Source organism: Octopus sinensis, linkage group LG3, assembly GCF_006345805.1.
Source record: "Octopus sinensis linkage group LG3, ASM634580v1, whole genome shotgun sequence".
NCBI lineage: Eukaryota > Metazoa > Mollusca > Cephalopoda > Octopoda > Octopodidae > Octopus > Octopus sinensis.
The window spans coordinates 147,155,475-147,163,736 of record NC_042999.1 but is presented as its reverse complement, the minus strand read 5'-3'; the positions used below and the strand labels follow the sequence as shown (position 1 = coordinate 147,163,736).

Genomic DNA, 8,262 nt, shown 5'->3' with positions numbered 1-8,262 from the left:
TCGAGCGTTTAGTGAACTGGCTTTCTAGTAGTTTTATTCATTCTATTCGTACGTGTGTGAAGGACATTCAGAGAATCTTTATAGCTTTACGAACAACCTAACTTTCTGACTTCAAATCGATCCGCATCTAACGTTTACCTTTTTATTCTTCTGTGAAAATATAATCTTTTCTACTCTAGGCACTATATTTTTTGTGGTCAGTACTCCATTAGATTGGTATAACTGGAGATTCGTATTCCACATTGACATGTTGTTGTTATTGATGTTGTTTTTGTTGCTTCTGTTGTTGTTGTTGTTGTTGTTCATCTTCTTCTTCTTCTTCTTCTTCTTCTTCTTCTTCTTCTTATTCTTCTTCTTCTTCTTCTTCTTCTTCTTCTTCTTCTTCTTATTATTATTATTATTATTATTATTATTATTATTATTATTATTATCATTATTATTATTATTATTGCTGTTGACGTTATCTTCATTATTATTAATACAATTATAAAGACGATAAAGAGCTTGGAAGTCTCAAGACGATAACGACCTTGAAGGTTTATTACGTACAGTGAAAGCATGATGACTTGGGAATGGAATTTGCTCTTGATAAATGTGCAGAGTCCACTTTCCAAAGAAGGGAATTTAAAACCTCATATTCAGTGGAGTTAGATGTTGACACATTTATAAAACAGCTTGAGCCGGAACAAACTTATAAATACATAGGAATGAATAGATTTGTAAACTTACAAATATCTCTGGCATTCAGCATGCAAACTTGACAGAGAAGATCAGGAAGGAATGTTACAGGAGAGTTAAAGCACTCCTAAAAACTGAGTTAAATGCACGTTACAAGGTGTTAGTCATAAATTCTTTAGAAGTTCCGATTGTTATTTATAGTTTCAATATGTTGAACTGGAAAATCAACGAAACGAGGTAGATGAACTGGTAAATCTGTAAGCTGTTGACTTGCAATAAGAAGCCCCACCCAGAAGCAGGAGCAGATCATATTTTCCTTTCCAGACCCTAAAGAGGTCGAGGCTTGATTCAATTGAAATCTTTTGTAAAACAACCACAATTGGACTGGGCAAATATCTTGAAATATCCAACGACTAGATGGTAAAGCTAAATGAAAACTACGAGAGACGCAAGTTTCATTCTGTCATGAAGGAGAGCAAAATATTCTCTAGTGAGTTCGTCATCATCTGTCCCCTTCTTCCCCCTTGTGGCAAATAAATAAAATCATCATCATCATTCCCTCGTAACACTGTGTTGGTAAAAATGCGCCGGAGTCATTAGTCATCTGTTAAGTAACAAGGACTTCAGACAGATTATATTTTCCTTAAGATATGCACTGTGCCCAATAAGGCTGTTTTTTGCAAGACATCAATCTTGCACAGGATTTCCAGTTGCCTTAAGTTTTGAAGTTTCAGTGGGATTGAGCCCAACGCCATCTTGGAAGATGTGGTAAACTGTTTCATCCTGCTCATGACACATTCTGCATTTCTCGTCAGTGCCATCGTTCATTATTTTGTTGTGGTAAGCCCTGGTTGCCAAGCTTTGATCTTGTGCTGCTATGATAAAACAAACCTTCGGTTTCAGACTTCAGTCCTGAGCTCTTCCTCCATACGTATGTGAGTGTATGTAGATATCGCAAGAGGAAGTGGACACCGTAGCGTTTGAACGTAAAAGTTATTGAGAGGAGAAAGCCCCATCAGGCAGGTGTTTTGGCCCTCAGCTTCCAGACTTATACATGTTTCGTAGAACAGACGAGAATTAGAACTCGAAACGACAGATAGTGTCGTCGTATTTACTCGCTTGTGCCACTGAGCAGTGTTGTAGTATATGGCAGTGTATTATGCAATTGATTACTCTGCAAATGTATAGTAGCGTTAGTACAGAGCACTGAATGTTATATTACTGCGGAATAATTGAAAATAAATTGATAATTATAGTGATATTTATAATAACAAGGAAAGTAACATGGGCAACAGAAGCAACAACAGCAACAATAATATATACAACTACAGTAACAATTGTTGTTTGTTGTTGTTGTTGTTGTTATTCCTGTTATGAAGGCTGAGCTTTTTCCTCTTTTTTGTTCCACAACTTTCAGAATGACGCTTGGCTTATTGTTTTATTGACGTTTCTGTTTGGTTGGTGCGTATGCATGTGTACATGTGCATATGTATGTATTTGAATTGATTAGCATCAATGTATGCGTGTGTGTTTGTTTGTTTCTTTGTGTGTGTGTATGTGTGTGTGTTTGTGTGCTTGTGCGTGTGTGAAAGTGTGTAGATTCGGTGGCATAGTGATACAGTTGAAATACTGTCTTTCTTCAAACCCTGCCCACACAGGATTGTACGTAATTATTATGAACACGCCACTGTAAATTGGAATAAGAGACTTCATGTGTGTGCACGCGGACATGCGTGTGTGTATGCCGATATATGGATGTATACTATACTACAAACTTATCTATCTTTAGAAACATTGTATTTTATGTGGTAATATGGTACATGCAGTTTGTATGCATGCAGATATACTTGTATTAACGTATGTATATATGAATGTATGTCCTTATACAGATTTAGTTCCAGATTTTATGCGAATAGAGATAGCACCAGTTTCTAACCTAGATCCAAGGCTCCTTCATTGGAATTCAACATCATCAGGGTATTTCTGAATCTATGTGTGTATATGTCATGTATATGGAGACAGTGCACGTGCAGATTTGTGTCTTTTCTTTTATGTATGTATTCTTGTGCATATAGTTCCGAGAAGTGATAAACTTCTAGGAAACATTTGCAAACTTTTACAAACATAGATATCTCTATATATATAAAACTGAGAATGTGTGTCTGTCTGTGTGTTTCCCTAAAACTTGAGAACTACGCAACCAATTTCATTCAAATTTTACACATGCCTTACTTAGGGTCCATGTAGTTTCATGGGAAAAATAAAATGTTCAACTTCTTGCCCAGAGCGAGTCCATAGCATTATCATATCTTCTCCACTATTTCAGTATTACGTGTTAAAAGTGAAACAAAAACATTTCTCTATTTTATGTCAGATGCTTTCACTTTAACAATAAAAATAATAATAACAATTGAATTATATGTAGTAAGTAATAATTAAAATCAAACTAAAGTATAATATAATCGTAACATAACAAAAGTAAAAATAGCAATTGGTATAAAATTGCATCAATGACTTGAACTTGAATAAGTGGTTTCACATGAATGGGAATAAATTAAAAATAAAATTAGCGTGCAAAATTGGAATAGTCCAGATAGAGCTGTGCTTTTACATTAGATTATCTGCTAATTAGCTAGCATTAAGTATCTATATGAAGTTTGGCTGTATGTAATATCTGTTTTCTCGTACAGCTGCTCCTATAGAATACTGCTGTTGGTTTATTTCTTATACATAAAGGACTAAAGCTTCAACTGATTACTGCTTTCTGGCTCATCGTAAGGTTTGTTGTTATTATTATTACTGTTTAACTATTGTTATCACGTTTGTTGGTTCCTCATAAATAAAACATTGTTGTGTTGCATTTGTTAAATAATTGTAAACTCTAACCCTCCCCCTTGAATTGTATCCGTTTGGGGAAATTGACGATATTTTCACGGTTTACACGGAAGCATTTTTGTTAGAATGACTTCGATAGAAGAAAGTCCAAAAATGAATTTCGCTGCAGCCGTCGGCGGGCGCGAACTCATTGAAATTAAAATGGAAGAAATACAGATTGATCACCGACAAAGACGGTGAATCTAGGATAACACCACCAAATGAAATAAAATATTAAATTAAAGAAAATACTATTGTCTATAAAGTATACAATATAGAGAAAGAAAAAGACTTGAACACCTGGAGGAAAGCACGATCGAAAAGTGTCTTGGTGCGACTATCAAAGATATCTAATCACAGGCGGTAAATTCGCCACAATAGAAGCAAGGTTTGAGTCAAAGTGGAAATATTTTATTTTTACCTTTATATCTGGGACGTAGGTTTACCCGGATAAAAATTAAAGATATACCCACTGAAGTAGAGGTAGGCTGGATTGTAGACACACTTCTATACAAGAGGGAGGACAAGATACAATTGATGGAGATTGCAAGAGACGAGCCTACAATTCCAGTCTGTTATATATTTTAAGTATTGTTATCACTAGCGATATCAAGATATAACTTTGTATTTTGTATTTTATGTGTAGATGTATATATATAGAAGTACATGTAATATGTACACATATATATACACATATATACATGCACTAGCACTATGACCCACTATGTGTGTATATGTATGTGTATATATATATGTATATATATATGTATATATATGTGTATATATATATATATGTATATATATATATATTTAATTTTTATATAAAATTAAATTTAGGGTAAAAATTGATATTTATCAATTAGAACCAGTGGTCTAGCATATTAAAGAAAGAATCCGAAGATTAAAATATTTATATATACCAATTAAGGACTGAACACGAAAAGTGGACAGTCAACATGCTAGATATAGACGTCAAATCGCCATTCTCCACAAAAAATCTATGTTCTCAGATCTGAGTTTGATCTGAGAACATAGATTTTTTGTGGAGAATGGCGATTTGACGTCTATATCTAGCATGTTGACTGTCCACTTTTCGTGTTCAGTCCTTAATTGGTATATATATATATATATATATATATGAAATCCTTACTGATCTCATATTCAATCCTCCCAAACATGTCTACCATAGTAGCTAAACTTAATAGTAAAAACATTAAGTTAGCCAGGAGTAGAATGAATAGTAGCAACAAGGATAGTAATAATAATTGTAATAATAGCATCAACAATAGAAATAACAATAAAAATAACAATAATAATAATAATAATAATAATATAATAATAATAATAATAATAATAATAATAATAATAATAATAACAACATCGATATAAATATAAATAATGATAATAACAATACCAATAATATAGGTAGTATAGGTATAAGTATGGTAGATGGGAATGATGGTGAAAATGGATTAATAAATGGTAACCTAATTTGGATATCAATATGACCACTAAAAATGAAAATAATACTAATAATAATAATGATAATAATATTTTAAATAACAGTAATGTGAGGTAACTATCCTTAAATAATTCCAAAACTGAATACTATCCCCCCAGGTGTAATTGTAGGATTAGATCAAATTGTCCGGTATCTGGTCGTTGTTCGGTCCAAAACGTAGTATATAAATGCACTATAATAACTTCTAACGGTAGCTTTTTTTATCTCGGATGTTCTGTGGATTTTAAAAGACGTCTTAACAACCATTTCTCCTCTTTTCGACTAAAACACAAGGCGAGTTGCCCTACACTATCTAGCAAAATTTTGGAACTTAAAACAAATAATATAGGATACAACCTAAAATGGGATATAGTTAGAAGGGCAAAACCTTATAGAAATAGTAGAGTAGGTTGTCAACTTTGTTCTATGGAAACCTATGAAATTTTAAAGTATCGAAGTAACAAAAATCTATTGAATAATCGTCTAGAGTTAGGATTATCTTGCATACATTCCACAGCTAGAACGTTTAAATATCTTAAATAAAAATTTGAGTATTCCTACATTTTCAAACTTTAACTTTTTAATATAATAATAACATGAAATATACTATACTAACCTTTAATTTACTTTCATAGTCGACTAGAAAAACTTCACTGTAACCTTGAAATTGTATCTTTCCCTAAATCTAATCTAATTTTAAAATTTAACACTATTCCCCCAGTTATAAAATACGATACCTACTATAAATTAAGTGATAGGTTTGTTTCCCTTACCCTTTGTAAAAGAATTTAATGACCTCTCGACATTGACCTAGATTTTATTCTCACCACATAGAAAAACTGACTTTTTGTTCTAGTGATAACCTGAATTCCCTTTATGTATTCTGAATTCCTCCTTTTTCTGCAACTAACTTAAATCCATTTTACGGTATTCTAATAGCTTCCCTTACCCAAATTCCTATAACTAAAAAATTCTCATAGCTTTCAGTTGCAAGTAGGGTTTTGGTCAGTTAGTATCTGATCAACAATCTCATATGTTCCTCAGAATTTAATGAACTCTCTACACTGACTTAATATTCTTGTCACCACATAGATAAATTGACTTCTTGCTCTAGTGACAACCTGAACTTCCTTTATGTATCCTGAATTTCCTCCTATTTCTACAACTAACTTGAATTTTTTACCTTCCCTTACCCTAATCCTTATAACTAAAGAAATTTTCTTACAGCAGTCAGTTATAAGCAAAGTTTTGGTCAGTTAGCATCTGAACCAGACAACCTCATGTTCCTAAGGTTCATATCTACATCTTTATCTGTATATCTACCTTCCCTAAGATGTTATTAATTGATTTGAAAACTTTTATATTGAATTTCAATGAAATTCATTGCATGCCCAACGCCGGAAGTCACCGCACGCCACTGATGTATATATATGTATATATAAATATGCATATATATACATACATGCATACATACATACATACATACATACATACATACATATAGATATATATATATATACATATCATATATATATATATATATATATATATATATATATATATATATATATATATATATATATATATTATATATATATATATGTGTATATATAAGACTTATAGGATGAAGAAAGGTTAGTTTGTCAGAAAAAGCAAAAGAAAATCACTACATCACTACAAACTGAAAAATCCAGCAGATTTCATTTGGTTTTTCTCAACTGAGAAAAAGTTAACAGAAGAAATGACAGATAGTTATGTGCAGACCCTTCTGAAGTTCCAAGTGTTATGCATACAAAAGTTTCCTGCAGCTGTCATGGTTTTAGGGTTTGTCAGCAATTAAGAACATGTGATGCCGCCTTACATTTTTCTACAACGATTTAGAGTTAACTCTGCTGCGTACATTGAGGTCCTGGAAATAAAAGTTAAGCCCTAGAAAAACCGTATATGCAATGGAAAGCCATATGTGTTTCAATAAGACTGCACTATCACACATGACTCTAGTAACACAGGAATTTATGGCTGAAAATTTTCATGATCACAGAATCCCTAACATTTGGCCTTCTAATTCCCCAGATCTCAATCCGTTGGACTATAACATGTGGACCGTTGTTGAAAGAGAGAGGTCAATGAACACTCCTATAACTCCAAAGATACTTTGAAAGCTGCCCTAGTCAGAGTAATGTCCAAAATGAACCAGGACCACTTGATTCGAACAGGTAGATGATTTAGATCTCATTTAGAAGCAGTTGTTAATGCTGAAGTTGGCTTTATTGAATAACATGATAGAAAAGATGGTTTATTTTTATCCGCATAGCAATTTTTTGATAAAGAAAATTATTATCTATTTTTATATATCTGTTTTTTATATAAACATAAATATGTCCTCAAATATCTTACGTAACTTGAATATATATATATATATGTGTGTTTGTGGTTGTGTGTTGTGTGACTGTGTGTATATATATGAGAGTAAAAAAGAGAGACAGAGACAGACTGAAAAAAAAAAGAAAATGTGTCTTGCATTTGAAAGCTATGGAAACATTTAAAAAAAAAACATTTCATTTAATTTTTCCACAATTTAATTCTTTTTCGTGCTTTACTCCAAGTTGAAAAAGTCGCAAAAACTCGAACCGTTACTAAAATGATTTTCATGATAAAATTATTTTAGCATTTTCTACCTTCTCTTATTTTCCATATACATATCAACTCATGTGTTACTTTCCAACCTTCTACAATGTATATGTATATATATATATATATGTATATATATATATATATATATATATATATATATATATATATATATATTATATATATATATATATATAATATATATATATATATATATATATATAAGAATACACATATATATAATATATAATCACATAATGTGATTTATATTCAGCACAGCATTCATATATTATAATGTTTGCATTCGTGCATGAGAAATCCGTGTGTGGGTGCACAATATGTATACATTTCTGCCTGCATAAAAACTTGTACTCTATCTATAAATTCGTACACCTACTCACAAACGCGTACTGCATGCCTGTGTGCCTATATATCGATGTTTTCCTATATTTGTGTTTACCTATTTTCAGTTTCAACAATACCTATCTGTATGAAACTACTACAGGTCCTTCTCACCGACTTTTCGAACACGCATGCCTTCTATCTTAGAGATGGTTGCCTTCCCTTCCAGCAATCTA

At 32.0% G+C, this 8,262-nt stretch overlaps 1 long non-coding RNA gene across 1 annotated transcript in view; it reads left to right on the top strand.

Moving 5' to 3' along the window:
- Window positions 1-6,574, top strand: part of LOC118762818 — a 20,144-nt gene extending 13,570 nt beyond the window's left edge. Inside the window, exons 2-3 of the long non-coding RNA XR_004998567.1 lie at window positions 3,458-3,461; window positions 6,558-6,574. This is a non-coding gene — a long non-coding RNA (uncharacterized LOC118762818). The remainder of the gene's footprint in view (window positions 1-3,457; window positions 3,462-6,557) is intronic.
- The last annotated feature ends 1,688 nt before the right edge of the window (window positions 6,575-8,262 follow it).